The sequence below is a fragment of the Dreissena polymorpha genome, chromosome 11, assembly GCF_020536995.1.
Source record: "Dreissena polymorpha isolate Duluth1 chromosome 11, UMN_Dpol_1.0, whole genome shotgun sequence".
Taxonomy (NCBI): domain Eukaryota; kingdom Metazoa; phylum Mollusca; class Bivalvia; order Myida; family Dreissenidae; genus Dreissena; species Dreissena polymorpha.
The window spans coordinates 14,872,645-14,888,701 of NC_068365.1; the positions used below are offsets into that span (position 1 = coordinate 14,872,645).

At 35.1% G+C, this 16,057-nt stretch overlaps 1 protein-coding gene across 1 annotated transcript in view; it reads left to right on the top strand.

Moving 5' to 3' along the window:
• Positions 1 to 16,057, top strand: part of LOC127851887 (uncharacterized) — a 116,881-nt gene that overhangs the window by 41,918 nt on the left and 58,906 nt on the right. The window lies entirely within an intron of this gene.

Below are 16,057 nucleotides of genomic sequence, written 5' to 3' on the forward strand. Positions count from 1 at the left end.
GTTACGGGGAGTTTTCGCGGCTTATTTTACATTATAACATATTGCTGGTCATAAACCTATAGATACAAAACAGAAAACCAAAAGAAGAATGGAAGTGAAATTTAAACATATGAGTCAACCGGCCACACGAGAAGTATCCGTATTTATAGGCGCGTTCTTCGAACAAACCTGTTTTAGTAGTTTGTCGGGCATTGCTATTTGATTCGATTATTAACAGTATCAATTATCATCGTGCTAATGCTTAAAGTGATATTATGGGCATTTTGCACTGTTGAATTGAGCTGAAAAGAATTAACAGGTCAAAATAGTTAGTTAAAATGTGGTTACTGATTAATTATCTGCAACTCACCTTGCTACCAGTTGTTTATAAAAATATATTTTATATTCGATATTCTTACGTGACCCACCCAGTCCTGTAAGCTGAAATGATCCGTAAAACAATTTCGTGTCTTTATGTCGTATGAACAAATCTGCACTAAAACTAAATTTAGGTTCAACTCGTAAACGCATGATCAGTTATCAAACGAAAGTACGGTTGATATTCAAATGCATTATTTTTCTCTTTCTGGTATATTGTTTTAGTATTATGATGCTGCATTAATTAATATAAGTGTATATGAAGTAGAAACATCAAAAATAATCAACGGTTGCGATAGACACCTATAAACTGTTACATGCTCATAATATCACTTTAGTACATTAGGCAATATGGACGAATAATTATTGTTAAATTTATCAACAATAATATTTATCATTGTATTGTTGAAAACACATTAAGAATCTATTATTTACATACCATAATTATATTGCTGAATATCTTCATTTAACATATTTCTGGTCTAAAGAAAATTCCAGGTCACCTAGTTCACGGATAGCGTCTTTATTATATAACGATTATTTTACTGGCCGCCAACTCCGGTGATGACCTGTATATAAACTCTGAATGTCCGCGAATTGACCCGATATACCTCGCGGGTTGAAATGCAATGCTTTAAAGTGAGGCCTCGCTTCCGCTGCTCTTTATACTTTTACATGTTAACATGTTGACAGGAATAAGGAAGTAAGTACTAAATATGAGAACATAGCCTTTTAAGTATAAACGCTCTTGCGCTGGTAATACTCTGAAAATAAAAGGTGTACGCACAAACTGTATTGATGTCGAGAATTGAGTGTAAAACTGTTCTATCTATTAAGCCTTTTCATTCGAGATAAAATTGTTTCATACAGTAAAACAGTGTTACAAAGACGCGGATATGTTTCCAATGTTCTGGTGGTATACTCAAATCAGCCAATGGAATAAATGAAGTGTATTCATTCGTACCTAGCCGCGGGAAATTTTATTGGAATTTTATTGGACACTTACAAAGGTCAGGCTAAGGTGAAAAGCTGGCTTATGCAGCTTACGCCGAAAAAAGACTAGTGTACCTTTTTACTTTTATGTTGCGATCCCCTTTGACCTGACATAGGAACAAATTGACATCAAATCGATTCCATTTTTCCTCTTCCAACAAGACACAATCATATTAATTTGCATGGTTCCACTCTTGTTATTGTTTGAAAACGGTTTGTATACGGACCTACCGCCCGACTTAGCGACCGAAGGAAAGGTGCAAAGAAACATCCCCACTTCAATAAGGACCATATTTTTTTCTTTGATATTAAGTCAAACTTGGATAATCTTGTCGGATCATATAACTGCTCAGCAAGCACAGATTTCTGATATTATCTTGCCAGACATTGCAAGCATTGTGACAGTGAAGCAGACAAAACCCTAAGCCTGAGATAATTTTCATTATTATTATTTAGGGTTATATTATATATATATGTTTTGCAATTATTAATGCATTATAAAAACACATTTTAACAAGTTAAGATGACGTGTTTCGCGAAACAACCGAGTCCTTAGACCCATGGTCACAGGCCAAGGTCAACAGTTTCATTCACTTAACCACATTTTCAATTTTCTAAGTATAAAAAAGGCATATAATTCTGTCAAAATGCCAGCCAGAGTTATCTAACTTTGCCTGCCCAGTCCCCTCATGATAGTTAGTAAGTGTACCAAGTTTGAATGAAATAGCTTGATCCCTTATGAAAAAATTGGACCTCAACACAAAACTTAACCGGACGCCGACGCCGCCGCCGACGCTCAGGTGATGGCAATAGCTCTTTTTTTCAAAAAGAAAGATGAGCTAAAAAATAAATCTGCGAGCAATACTTTTTACTCACGAATTAGGTAGCCATAAAGACAGCCCTGTTGACCCGTACTTTGTAGTTTATGCATTACTTGTTACCCTAGCAGTTCACACGGTGTCAACAACTCTGACCTAAACATGGGTTAGGAGCACTAATGCGCCTGTTCGGCGTAGCTGTTTTACCCAGCTTTTCACCTAACATGACTTTTACATAACACCAGCAGAAACGCATGAATATATTCGAATATTTCATAGGCTGATTCTAGATGACACCTCTGAACTTTGGCAACATCATTGTTTATGTGCTCAACGCAAGAGATGTATCACTATTCAGTGTAAGGAATTCCGGACTATTCTCTGTATGTTCAAATGACACGAATTGTGGCCCAGTTACAATTAGTCGTTAAAATCCATATCGCAGAATTTCAGGGTCAGTACTCGTTCACTAAATCGTCCGGGAAATATATATTTAACTTTCGATAAACACAGTTTTGCTTTCGATATGAGAAAACAAACAAATAGTATAGTGTCACGATAAGTGGAAAATCGTTTAATCATACAATCACAAATATTTGCCGTAGTCGGTCAGCAAGTCTATAAATCTTTCCTTATTTTTGCATGCCGCGGCTATGAAAGTGTGATCTTAATGTGTCGAAAAAAAACTGCGTGTAAATCAAATATAACGATACGATATATTTCGATGGTGAAGAAATACACTCATAATAATGCATGTGAGGAAACATATGATGTGCACTCCCGTAGTATAATTGTTATCTACTTACACTTATACGTGGAACTCCCGTATTATTATTTTTATCTACTTACACTATTGTGTGGTTTGACAATGATAAGTTGATAACACACATTTCATGCGGTGAATATGTGACTAACAATAGCTAAACTTTTGTTTTCAATTTAATTATTTAGAAACGTAAATTGCAAACTTTATTTCAAAGTCAGCATTTACGCCGACTACCTTTTAAAAAGATATTTCTTGTTATATTTAGTTGTTTTTGATATTCGGTTTTAGCGATTAAAAAGCATTTTTGATGTCTATAATATACCTGTAGTAATTGGTGAACTCATGTTCAACGTTTTATCAATTGAGAACTGTGAATGTTAACAAACTTAACCTTCTACTATTGGATTAAAAGCACTCGTGAATACAAAAGATATCCGCTATCTGTTGCGAACAAAATAAAGCTTCCCAGAAACAGTAAAAGTAGCATGTACTTTGAACGAGGTAACACGACATCCCACTCTACTTGTTTATCAGCATCTATTAATAGCCTCAGATGCGGTGGTTATCGTTCTTAGCGTAGTAAAGAGCAGACCAACTTGCAACGCGTAGTACTAGCCTTAGTTATTTGCAAGCGAACAACTAAAAATCAAAGCGTACGAGCTTATCCGTGTATTTTTTGGTCAATCATCCATTCGTGTCATTATCACATGTCAAAGCATGTTTGGATAGCGTATCATTCGCATGATTCATTCCAGTCCATCAATTTTCGGTCATTTTTATATTATATTGTCTTAATGAGAGCATTTTTGTGTAAGAATTTGTGCATATAATTAATTTGAAGAATTAATCGGCAACTCGAGACGACTAAGTGAGTCATTCACAAACTATTACCCATATTGTCCATTGTTAGATTATTTGGAGTTTGTACCGGCGTTGTCATGTTGTTTGGTGTACTTGCATTTTGTCTCCAGGATGGGGCAAATCTTGAGCTATTCGTTTCACACGGGAAAGGAACTGGTCGAGGAAAGTATAGCAGCCATTCGGTGTCATCTTCCGTCTACACTAGCCTTATGTTAGGAAGAGACTTTCTTACACAGCAAATCAGAGAGATCTGTAATATTATATTTTTCTAACAACGATAACGTTTTTATTAAGCGTCTGAGAAAAAAACATAATTAATATTGACTTCACCATTGCGCTGTAAGGCATGTCCCTTGCGGGCATGCGCTGGATTCCGTTTACTATCCCGGAATCGTCTCTATAACAACACACAACGTCTGAAACAGCACCCAAGTGGCATTGTGCCCACCACTTCAGCAGTTTGTATCTGTAATACAACATATTGTACAAATCATAAGATTAATTGAGTGTAATTATCATATTTAAAGATGATTAACCATTGATATGTATCGTGTTCTAAATTCAGACAGTAAATATAGACTGAATACAATAATGGTCGTCCTAACAGAAGATAACTATGAAAAATTCTAACAACAAAACAACCAGAACAGTTGTTAACTTACAGTGGTACTTTATGTGCATTTTCAAGTATTCCGTTCACGTATGTTTATTTAAGATAATGTTAATGACATAGATAATTCGGTTTCATACTTAACCTTTTCTTAACATCCATTATATTGAACATGTGACTAAATATTTAAAGACATGACACACGTTATCAAAAATACAGGTGTTTTACCTAAAATATCGAATAAACTGTACATAATATTCTAAATACTGTTTGAGCAATGCTGTACCTATGGAACATTATACGCTTGCGTTCGTCATGCTCGGGTACGTGTTTGCAGGTTTTGATGTTCACGTAACATCCGGAGTCCTTGTCATATGCATCCATGCCGCAATAATACACTGAATGATAATATGACAAAGTTAATAACAACACCGAAACACCATGATTGACCTACGGGCTCACCTATGGGCAGGCCAGATTGTTATCTGAGAGTGTGATGAAGAAAATAGAAAGATCCTTACAGGCCATCAGTTCATAAGCTGTAATACATGTTTTATATATTTGCGGCAAGTTCGATCCGTACAAAAACACAATGTTATAATCACAAACTCAAATTCATTTTTTTGTTTTTGTCAACATTCATCAGACTATATCATTGACATGGGTGTAATGCTTCACATCTGGACAAAAATGAAATCATAAAAATAATTGTCAGGCTACACTTATGAATACAGAATAAACCTGTATCTTTAACAAAACTAACGTGGGTAAAGTGAGGAGTCTACCAACAACATGGTCACCAATTTCCAGCTTACTGATAACGTCAAACTCCTCTTTTTGGTTACATGTGCGATCTGGGTTTGGTTCGCCATCCACGTCATCTGCGAATGTATATCGTATATATGGACCATGTACATACTAACAATAAAGATGGACATGTATACGAAGAGTGCTTCTTTGATTCTTTAGATTAATATGTTACATTAATGTTATTTGAGTTCAATTTAAATTTTTCAATTGCAGCGTTATTATCGCTTGTACATAGGCACTTTTTTTAAAGGTTTTGTTTTTAAATTATCTAATATTAATAAGTATTTGTATTAAAAATGGGGTATTTTTTACAGGATTCATTAAACTTTGGTTCATGGAGTATTCAAACCTGAGATCAAGTACTGTTTCATCTTCCATCCCCAAAATAATGACCGCACATACATCTCTTCTAGTGGGTCGGGCAAGGTCTTCATTTCCTGGTCGACCTCGCACATGTAGTAGGTGTCATCCCTGAAAATCACCCCAACTTTCCAGGGGACCTTCTCGTAAGGCGTACACATCACATTGGTGAGCAGCTGTCGTTGACACACAAATGCATTCTTGAACTCGCTGCTTGGGAAATATCTCTTAATTGACATTCAATTTCGTTGACATATATTTTATACATTTTAAAGTGTATATTCAGCAACATAAAAGACTTAAACATTTTTAGGGATTATTTTTACAAATAGTTGAGTGGAAGCCTTTCATTTTATCTAATTAGAGCATCAATTTCATTTGGTTGTTTCACATATCTTACGACATAATCATTAATGACGATTTTAAAAGAAAGCGTTTAAAAGTTGCAAACAAGCGTTGTTATGTCAGAGTGATAAAAAATACTTACATTAAAATATTCAAATGCAATAAAGAAGCTATAACTTGGGAACAAACGAAGCATAGGGTTATTTATACATTTATCAAATAAACTGCGTTTGAGGTAAGTGAAATCTTTCGATAGCAGGTTCATACGGAATAACATATACCAACTTAAATATTTGCAGTACTTGGTTCATTCCCTATACTATTTTCCTGTAAGCCCAGGTTCGACATTAACGACTGCATATTTTCCACCGCACAATATCCCTAAAGTTATTTGAAGGCCGTATTCCATCCTAGTAACTTACGGACTTTACTTTCTTCTCCCGAACTTTCTTAATCCATCTCAGGATTTTATCAATGTTGTTCAGCTGATGCCCTAGGAGTTTGGAAATATCCACATAACCCTCGTTCAAAGCATGTCATCTCCAGATTTCTCGGCAATCTAAGAAACTTCATCTGGCTAGTATCAAATGCGATTTCTCCTTTTCCATCAATCGAAAAGTGACCAGCTATTTTTGGACCTGGAAATGTAGCTTTCGGAAATAAATCTATATCCTTCTTCTATGTCATTTCAATAAAAAATACACGTTAACATTGAGAGGTCCCGGGTTCGATACGCGCATGATGAAAACTATTTTTGTAAACGTATTTTGTGCTATTATACTTATTTTATACCAAAAGGACCTTAAAAAATCAAAGACGTTTGCACAAGTTTATTTATTTCCAAAATGAAAATTCTGCCTGTCTTGTACATTTATAGCACAAGTATTTTAAATTAAAAGGTTAAGGTAAGTAATTACTTCCTGATCTATGTATGTATCATGTTTACAAATGGAAAGCTACGATAGGAGTTGATTATGAGCTGTCCATCATTTTCATATATTTAAACATAGGTTTGCACTATTGAACTATTCTGTAATACAACTATTTTATTCCTATTATCAATGCGTAGGTGAGCGATATACATTGATTAATGTGAACTAGTTCGTATATGATTGCTGTCATTTATAAATGATTGACTACAAAGTATGCATGCTTGTAACCAGTTGCTGATTGTTGTATAGCGAAATATTTTATACAAGTATGCAACATTTTATATTATCAACTGCATCATGATTATGGCATATTCATTTGTGCAAACGGGGGTACCATTTCAAAAGAAGCTGTGACTTGTGTGCGGTTAAACTTATATATTTTTCAATTTTTTGATAAACGATACAACATAGAAAAGTTCAATGCTCCAAGTTAGTTTTTTTCTTCTGACTTTTTTTTTTAATTATAAAAAAAAATGTATGAACGGAGATAACAACACTTAGTTCCCTTTATTTTCCGTATTCCACTTGTAACACCTGAGGTGCTATCATGAATGCATATATGCAAGGTATTAATGAATTCATATATAGAAAATTATTCTTGCTTTATCAATATTTAAGTTCAAAGAATAGATATGGTATTCATATTATTATGTAAAAACGGGGGAAAATATATAAAGATTTTAATACTTGAAATGTCTGGGAATCCTTAATTATTCGGCACATTTTACTTGAACTTTGATTTTTGATGCATAATACCACGGCTGTCACGATATAACCCATTTGTTTGGTATTTAATGTATATTATGGGGCCTCATTTGAACGGAGCTAGGTCGCTACCGGGCGAATGTTGTTGTTTTTTTCGTCCGTAATGGGCCATTAAATAAGCATACCCATACACTTTAAATAACACACACGGCATAACGTCTTCCGGTAACCGACCTTATTTCAAACCCCGGCCAATAACTATTTCAGCCTCACAAGCAAAGAATTGAAGGAGTGTGTGTACCACGTCGCTACCGGATTATAACTTGTTTTTCAGAAAGGAGCCAAGCCAAGTGCATACCCATTCAATGGAAATAACACACGGCATAAATGTAAGTGTCTCTGCTGCCCACCCTTATTAAAACCTAGACAAGCATTCTCGTCAGCTCGATTGACGTGAGATCTTCTTGCACTAGGTCGCTTCATGGGGGAAAACTCCTGTTAACAGAAAGGGGTCATTTAAGGTGCCTATCCATTCTCTAGAAAAACGCTACGTTGCCATAACGCTAAGCTTAAAGAAAACCCTTGCCCGAAACCAAGTAAACCCGACAGACATCCAACGGGAGATCTGCGTTCACCAGGTCGATACCAGGGCACAAAGCATAGTTCAGGTGTAGTATTTAATGTACACTTGTTTTATCTTGCTGCATTAATGATGTATAATTCGACAATTTAAGCTAGAAATATTGTAATCAAGTACTTACTGAACACACGCCTCAATATTACCAGTGGAATAAATCTCGGATATGTCATAACTGTTCAACTGAAAGAAGATATTAGGAATCCTTTATAGTGAGGGCAGTAAATGAAATGTCTTTGTTTGTAAACACTTGTGTATACACAAAAACAAATACTGTGAAGGTTTCCGTCCAGCAGATGTATCCGGTGTTTTAAGATTCGTGTATTAACAAGAGCTACCATAAATACGGCCACTAATCACGGGCACCACCTCTTTTGTGCGATGTGTTGATCAATGAGCCAAAGCTACTTCCGAGATGGTGCTAAAGACCAAATATTTTTAAAATTCACGGACAATTATCAAGGGTGCGCAAGTTTTATATGTTTTTCAACATATATATCACATTATTTAAAAAATCGGACAATATAGTACGATTCAGCGAAGATTATTTCATCCACACACCTAAGTGTACATAACATGTTTGATAATTCGTTTGTTCGTTAGATTTCAGCATATATAAGGTCATATCGCTTTGGTAAGTTAACGTATCCATATGTTCCTGGGCGAACTCGGGTAGTGAAGTGCTCTTACGATTGAGCTCACCTGGGCCGGCTATGTGCTCATACCTACTTTCGAGAATCATCATGAAAGTATTGCCATACTTAATGAACAAACATGCCTATGCGTATTGAACTTAAATTAACAAACAATATTCCACAGAAAAAAACATATATCCATGCCCATGGGCATGTGAAATCACGTCCGTACATATAACATTATTAAATTAAGAACGTAAACAACGAAATAAAGGTAGGGTATGATGTACAGGTGTAATTAACGATCATGTCATGTTTTGTATATATCTGCTGAAACGTAATTTTAATAACCCACAAACATGTTATTGTAATAGAAAGTTTTTACGAAAAGTAGTACAGAAAAAGTAACCCGCCTCCCAGTTTCGTACCCAAATTTTTTTCGTACCCAATTTTTTTTCGTACCAAAATTTTCGTACCCAATTTTTTTTTCGCATCCAAAATGTTCGTACCCACATACACAATTGTGGTGATATCGATATACTTAAATTGATGCTTTTATATCCATCCTCTTCAAACGCATCGTCACACCAGTACTGTCAGTACTTTGATTATTGAATCACTGAAATTTACTCGATGATGACTTTTATAGGAGTCACTTGTTTTTACATTTAAATACAGCTTGTGTTTACTTATGTTTTGTTATTTGATAGAAGCATTACGAACATTCTTATATTGTGAACGTGTAGAGCAATTCTGAACATAAGACGCTGTGTTTCTTTTGATTGTTTCAGTGCTGCTCGCGCGGAACAGACGCCTTCACAAGCCGGACTACGTATTCTACGTGAACATCCTGGTCAGTGGTGCCGTGTTCCTGTCCATCAACTTGATGCTACTTATTCCGTGGCGTGGCGGGTGCGAGGCGTTCACTGTCGTGTTCATCGTCTCTGGCGCGGCTGTAATATTCTCTGCGACTGGTCTTGCCATCGAGAGGTAATGACATAGTTATACAGTGTCTATTAATTACATGAAATAGACTTATTATTATTGCATTAAAAGCAGCATCTCAGGGGTTTCATTATACAGTTTGTTTGTTGTTGTTTTTTCTAGGTTGTATGGTGGGTCCAGAAGTTGTATGTAACATTCTCCAGTAGTGATAGCGCAAACGATCCAACAAACTGTATTTGTTTCATTGACAATAATCTCTTATACTTGAGTCCAGACATAGCCTTGACACTTTGTATAACTGTTATTATTGCTCCTGTTATTCTCATGTTCGCATGCTTCATCGTGATTTTCCTACATGTGCATAGAGCTAGGTGCAGACGTCAAAACAACCAATCAGACAGTCAGCGTACTCGTACTAATTCAGTAATAAAGCGACCAATATCCTGCAAACTGCCCTATGGTTGGGGAATTTGAATGTATTTCGTATTGAGACACCGATAACTATCTTATCGACAAGATTCAGATTATCTGAACCGAGTGACAAACTAAGAGAGCGCAGAATATTTATTAAATGTTTAATATCGGTCCTGGTCATTTTGGTCCCATGGTTACCTCTGTGTGCCATGACCTTGTACATATCAACTGTAGGCTTCAACAAGCACAACTCTTTAACGATGAAATACTTTTTTCTCAATTCCCAGATTTCAGTGCCCATGAACATCTACACAATACATTGTGAACGCTACAGAAGATTGTACCTGATTTTATTTTTGAAACCATTCGTGAACCAGTGCGCATGGGCAAACTTTGCGTTTGAAAACACTGCACCTTAATTCCGTTCTTCCGAATCGATGATTTACCCATCATGCTCCACTGATCGCTACCATTGCAAGTTCACTCAAACTTCAAGTTTGCCACCAATACGAGAACATCTACCCAATCCCCACAGCTACAACGTGTTGGCCCTTGCTTATAAACGTCAGAGAAATGTGATATTACCCACACATAAAACGCAAGTTCTTACCTGCTATTCTTCGAAAGAAATGTAACAAAGTTTTCCCTGTGGATTGATCACTGTGTATATAATGTATTGTTCTTAATACACTTGAATTATTTCTTAAGATATTATTTCATTTGCACAACACGCTGTTGTTATAGCTCTAACATACTTGAAACACAAGTGTGCAGTTATTTATCGTAGCATATGTATTGAGTGTTGTTGAAAGCTAAACTTAACTTTAAAACGACTGTATTTTTAAGATGTTAGCTGGAGATTTTGATAAAACATCATACACATTTATATTAAAATGTTCAACATGCTATTGAACTTGTTCACATCATGTCTCATTCATGTGGGATTTTTGCAATGTGAATGTTTTTGTATTATGCACTATTTCATCAACATGAACATGAAAGAAAATAAAATAAACTTATATCATGGCACAAAATCACCTCGTTGTAGTTTGGCCATTATTTAATGTATGATTTGTTTATGATTTAGTGTGGAATAATATTCACATTTTTTTGTGAAAACATAAAGAAAATGTCTTCAATATTGTTTTATTCAATCACATCAAAATTTCAAGGTCAATTGCAGATTTTGGGATTGAATGTCTTATGCATATTAAAGGGACTGTTGAAATAAGAACACTGTAAATACGGGAACGAAAACCACTATTGAAGTAGACTCAGATTGAAGGTTGAGCATCGGTTATTGATAATCATTATAAGAAATAGATAACATTATCAAGCTTTACAGACCCGAAACGATTGAATAATTTCGGCTGATTATGTTGCATTCATTAGATTTTGTTAAACACGCGGTTCACTTTCGTGAAGTTTTAATACGTATCATACGTGACTGTCAGAATCTCCGAATGTTTAAGGCGCTATACTCTAAATTCATATGATACTTATTCGAGCCCCGCTGCAAAATGACATTTTCTCTGTTTTTGCCTTAAATTGTATTCCTTTCATTATAATAGAGTACAGCAGATTAGAAATAGAAAATGTAGGCATTTACTGACACAGTTCAGCGAGTCCCTTTAAAATATAATCAATCCAAATAAGTAAATTTAGATAGATTTTGGTTTAATATTATTCAGATGTGTTCATAGACATCATTTTCAGTTACTGTAGACATTTTAAAATAGAATAACTTTTAATGATTCCTCAAGGTTACCCTACGGAGCTCAGTAAGTGATTGTGGTGTAGACACAAATACCTTGGGGAGTGAAAGATTCAAATGTGTCTTGTGGTAAAAAAGGCCAAAACATTTACCTATTGTTTCGATATGCGCTACCCGACAATAGATATTATTGTTTGACACAGAATGTTTTGTAACCAAGTTAAGAACCAGACAGAACAAACCATCAAACCCTTAGTCCAAGAGAACGGAAAAAGTAGTGTTGTCATGTTTATGCTAACTACAAGATTGTACCAGAGAACAGATGACAAAGAAATTGCAAGATTTAAAATATATGTATACACTTACCGTAGGTAATAATGATTACATCAAATTCGACCAACACCTGTAACTTGTTTTCATGGACAGAAAGTACGCATGGAGTCCTGCAACAAACCATGGGCGGGGCTTTATGTAAAATTAGCACCTGACATCCCTAGCAACTGTAAATGAAAATGCGAGTTCTTAAACGCGCATTCTAGCAATTTTGACAAACAAATCATTTCCGTACGATGAACCAAAGTAAAACTCATTATTAATACAACATTTATTGTTGAGTTTATCAAAATATTTCTTTTTACGTTACGAAACGCATGCATGTGTGTTTTAAGCGGGAAATTCATGGCGGTGTTAAGATAGAAATAGAGACAAAGTATATATACCGAAATCGTGATATAGCCGATAAGCTCAGTTGGTATAGCGCTAGACTACGTAGTCGAGGATTGAGGCCACATAATCTGTGTGGGCATTGGTAATCAAATCCTTTCTCCAGCCATTCTCTTCCTTCCCATGCTTAGTAGGGCAGTTGTCAGTTAAATACTGACATAAGTATTTGCATTTAGTAGCGGTTAACTAACTAACCCATGAAAATGTGAGTTGGCTAACTGACCGCCGTGATGTAGTTGGAAAACAATAAAAAGCGACAAATAAAAGCATGTGTATGGCGTACAGGCACCAAGGGTAATCTTAACGAGAAGGTCTTAAGCTGTATGTCTAGATATAGCGCTTATATTTCAAGCGCTACACCTGTGTCATAGCTTCATGTGGGAGTACAAATCATACTATTGGGATACTCGGGTTGCTGTAGTATCCTATGTAATTTGCTGTTCAACCTTTATACAATATTTCATAAATCAAATAAAGGATTTCAATGGCACATAAGCAAACCCCTGCCCCAAAAAGTGTTCAGTTTTTGTTAGGGCCATTAAATGTGAATGCAGTTTAAGAATGTTGTGGTGAAGATTTCAATCATTTTTTTTTAATACAAACATGTATGACAAACCTCTGGGTGAACTGTTGGAAATTCTAAACACGTTACAAATGTATAAGAAAAACAAGGTAAAAACATGCCAGTATGATAAATATGCACATGGTGGGAGTCCATAACAGACATACAGTTTATGCAGACAGAGCAAGCGTTAGCTGCCAGTTCGGAGAACTCTATCAGATGATATGTGAAAATGCAATATCGAACAAATATATAAGCCAACAATCAAGTATAAAAATAGGTTCATTCATTCACAATAGAATAATGGGGTTAAATGATGTAACAATTCACTATCACTTATAAATGGTTTCCCATTCATCTATGAGTAAAGAGATGGGTAGCCAATGCTGTTGTAGGATATATGTCAATATAGCCATGCAATCTAAGGCTTTATTCATTCTGGTCTTCTGGCGGGAACATTCTTCAACAGTAGATAAGCTATTGATAAAGATCAAAATATGCGGTGAATTGTGGAAAAAGATAATTGCAAGGGAATGAATCTTCAATACATGCCAAAATCTGATAAAAGTTCCATTTAATGCTTCGTCTCATTGTCAGTTTTCCTGTACACTTTTCTGGATACATTATTGTCGTACCGAGATTTTTGTAAAATTGTTGCTGGTTTCCATCGCAAAAGAAATAGATGAACCAATCTCTGCGGTTACCTGACAGTCAGGATACCAAAGATAACATGAGATAACCATTTTAAGAGTTATATAGAGGGGATCATGCTTGCAACCCTCGGATAGTGAACTCAGTGTGTTAAAACTAGACCCGTGATCGAATCTCTTAGGAGTGTCAGTTTGGGCCTTGTTATTTAACATCTTTTTAATATTTGACTCGTGCTAAAATACTTCAAAATACCCATATGCCTAGCTGTCACTTTGTGAAAAGTTTAAGTTGTAATTACAAATGAAAACACGAATCTGCATTGGCATGAATCGGGTTGATTTTATTGATATTAATGCAATGGTAAGCGACTCCTGATAAGCCCCATCCACTGCCCCGCTCAGATAATAGAAGATGGCGTTATTCTGTAAACTTGTTATTTTGTTTGTGTCTCCCTGATAGCGATCGTGAATAAACGTGCAAAAGACACTACAAAACAACAATAAAGCAACATTACAATTAAATAATATTGATTTAAAAATATGTAAATCTGCTGATATCCAGCTTGTTTGCACATTCATGTTCAGCCCCTGGTATCTCTTGCGTCTTTTTCATTTGCATATTTTTAAGTCAAAGAACGAGCTTAATGGTTATACAATGTGCTACATTTTCATTTGATTTACAAAAAAAATAGGCTTTTGCACTTTGCGCATGTAAATACCAGTATAACATTAAAACCCTTAATTTGTCTGAACCTACTGATATAAATTGCTAAAAACAGCATTGCAAACGTGTTTAACCAACAAAAAGTTCAATCAAAACATAATACACTCGCGTGAAAAAATATATTATTATAAATAAAATTAATATATAGATGAAAAATAATATTTCAATATTGAGGTTAGTATAGGACCAGCACCTACAACTAAGGCAAACCCATATAATACTAAACAGGACAAAGGCGAATATCTTTATGTTATGCATTGTTTTTGTTTTCAGTATATCAGCTGATTATTATGTGTTTTATCACTCAAACAACAGAAGCCCACTCAAACAACATAATCACACTTTGGAGAATTGGTAGATTACAACACAATGCTCGATAAGACATGTATTAACTTCATTGTCACAATGAAATCAGTCTTCCATTGACCAAGTGTATTGAATTAGATACTCTAATTTGCAAAACCAATATTGGTCATAGAGTTTGTGGCGAACATTTAAACCTTATAAATGTTACGTTTTAGATTATTTTGACAAATGTTTTGGATTCTACTCATTACTGACTTTGTGTGTAAGTTCTTTTTAACTGTTTAAATGCAATCAGATGGAATACTATTGTAAATGCGTGTTTTCTTATTAGTTAATGCAGTTTCAACATCATCTTTTCAAACACTTGATCACGTGTCAGTAATTTATTCACAACCAGCAGTTGGTGTGAAACGTCTATATCTAGTTAACATCTATAACATACAGTTCATTAATTGTTATTGTTATTTTTGCTTTTGTAACTACCCGTAAATCTTGTTTTTGAAGTTGAAAACCAAAACGACGTCGTGTTTTTTTAACAATGACATTTTTCAGCTTTCTAACTTCTTAAGTGATTATGTGCCTAACATACTGGCGGCCAGAACATTTAATTGCCTTTTAAAACCTCTTTTATAATTATCACAAATTACAACTTGCGAACAATAAACCAACACCGACCTTACGGCGTTAATATATTGAGACAAGTTTATGGTGAAAATAGTCTTTGCTCTAATGTAGGGAATTTATATTCAAATGATATTTACCACTCGCTCTTCATTGTCACGGTTTGACCGTGTTGACGTGAATTCCATGACGTGCTATAAATGTTTTTTAAATAGTTCTAGGGTCCGTATTCTGTGAAACATGCGTCTCTTCTGGGCTGACCTATGGTCTGACCTGCAAGTATGGTTGCTGTGGAGAAAACACATGCTGCAGGCACGTGACTTCTTTACTTCAATAATTACCAAAAATATGCTTATTTTATATCTTAAATTGTAGTGCTGTATTAGGCACCGGACTTAAAGTTGTATTAAAAATTAATTAATATGTTAGGAAATATGCTTATACTATAACTGGTCCAGCGTTGTGTATGGCATGCGACTTTTTGTTATATATAAAAAGAATTTATTTGTGAAATGTGCTTATTCTATAACTAGTCAAGTGTTGTACTTTGATGTGTATTTCTTATGTCA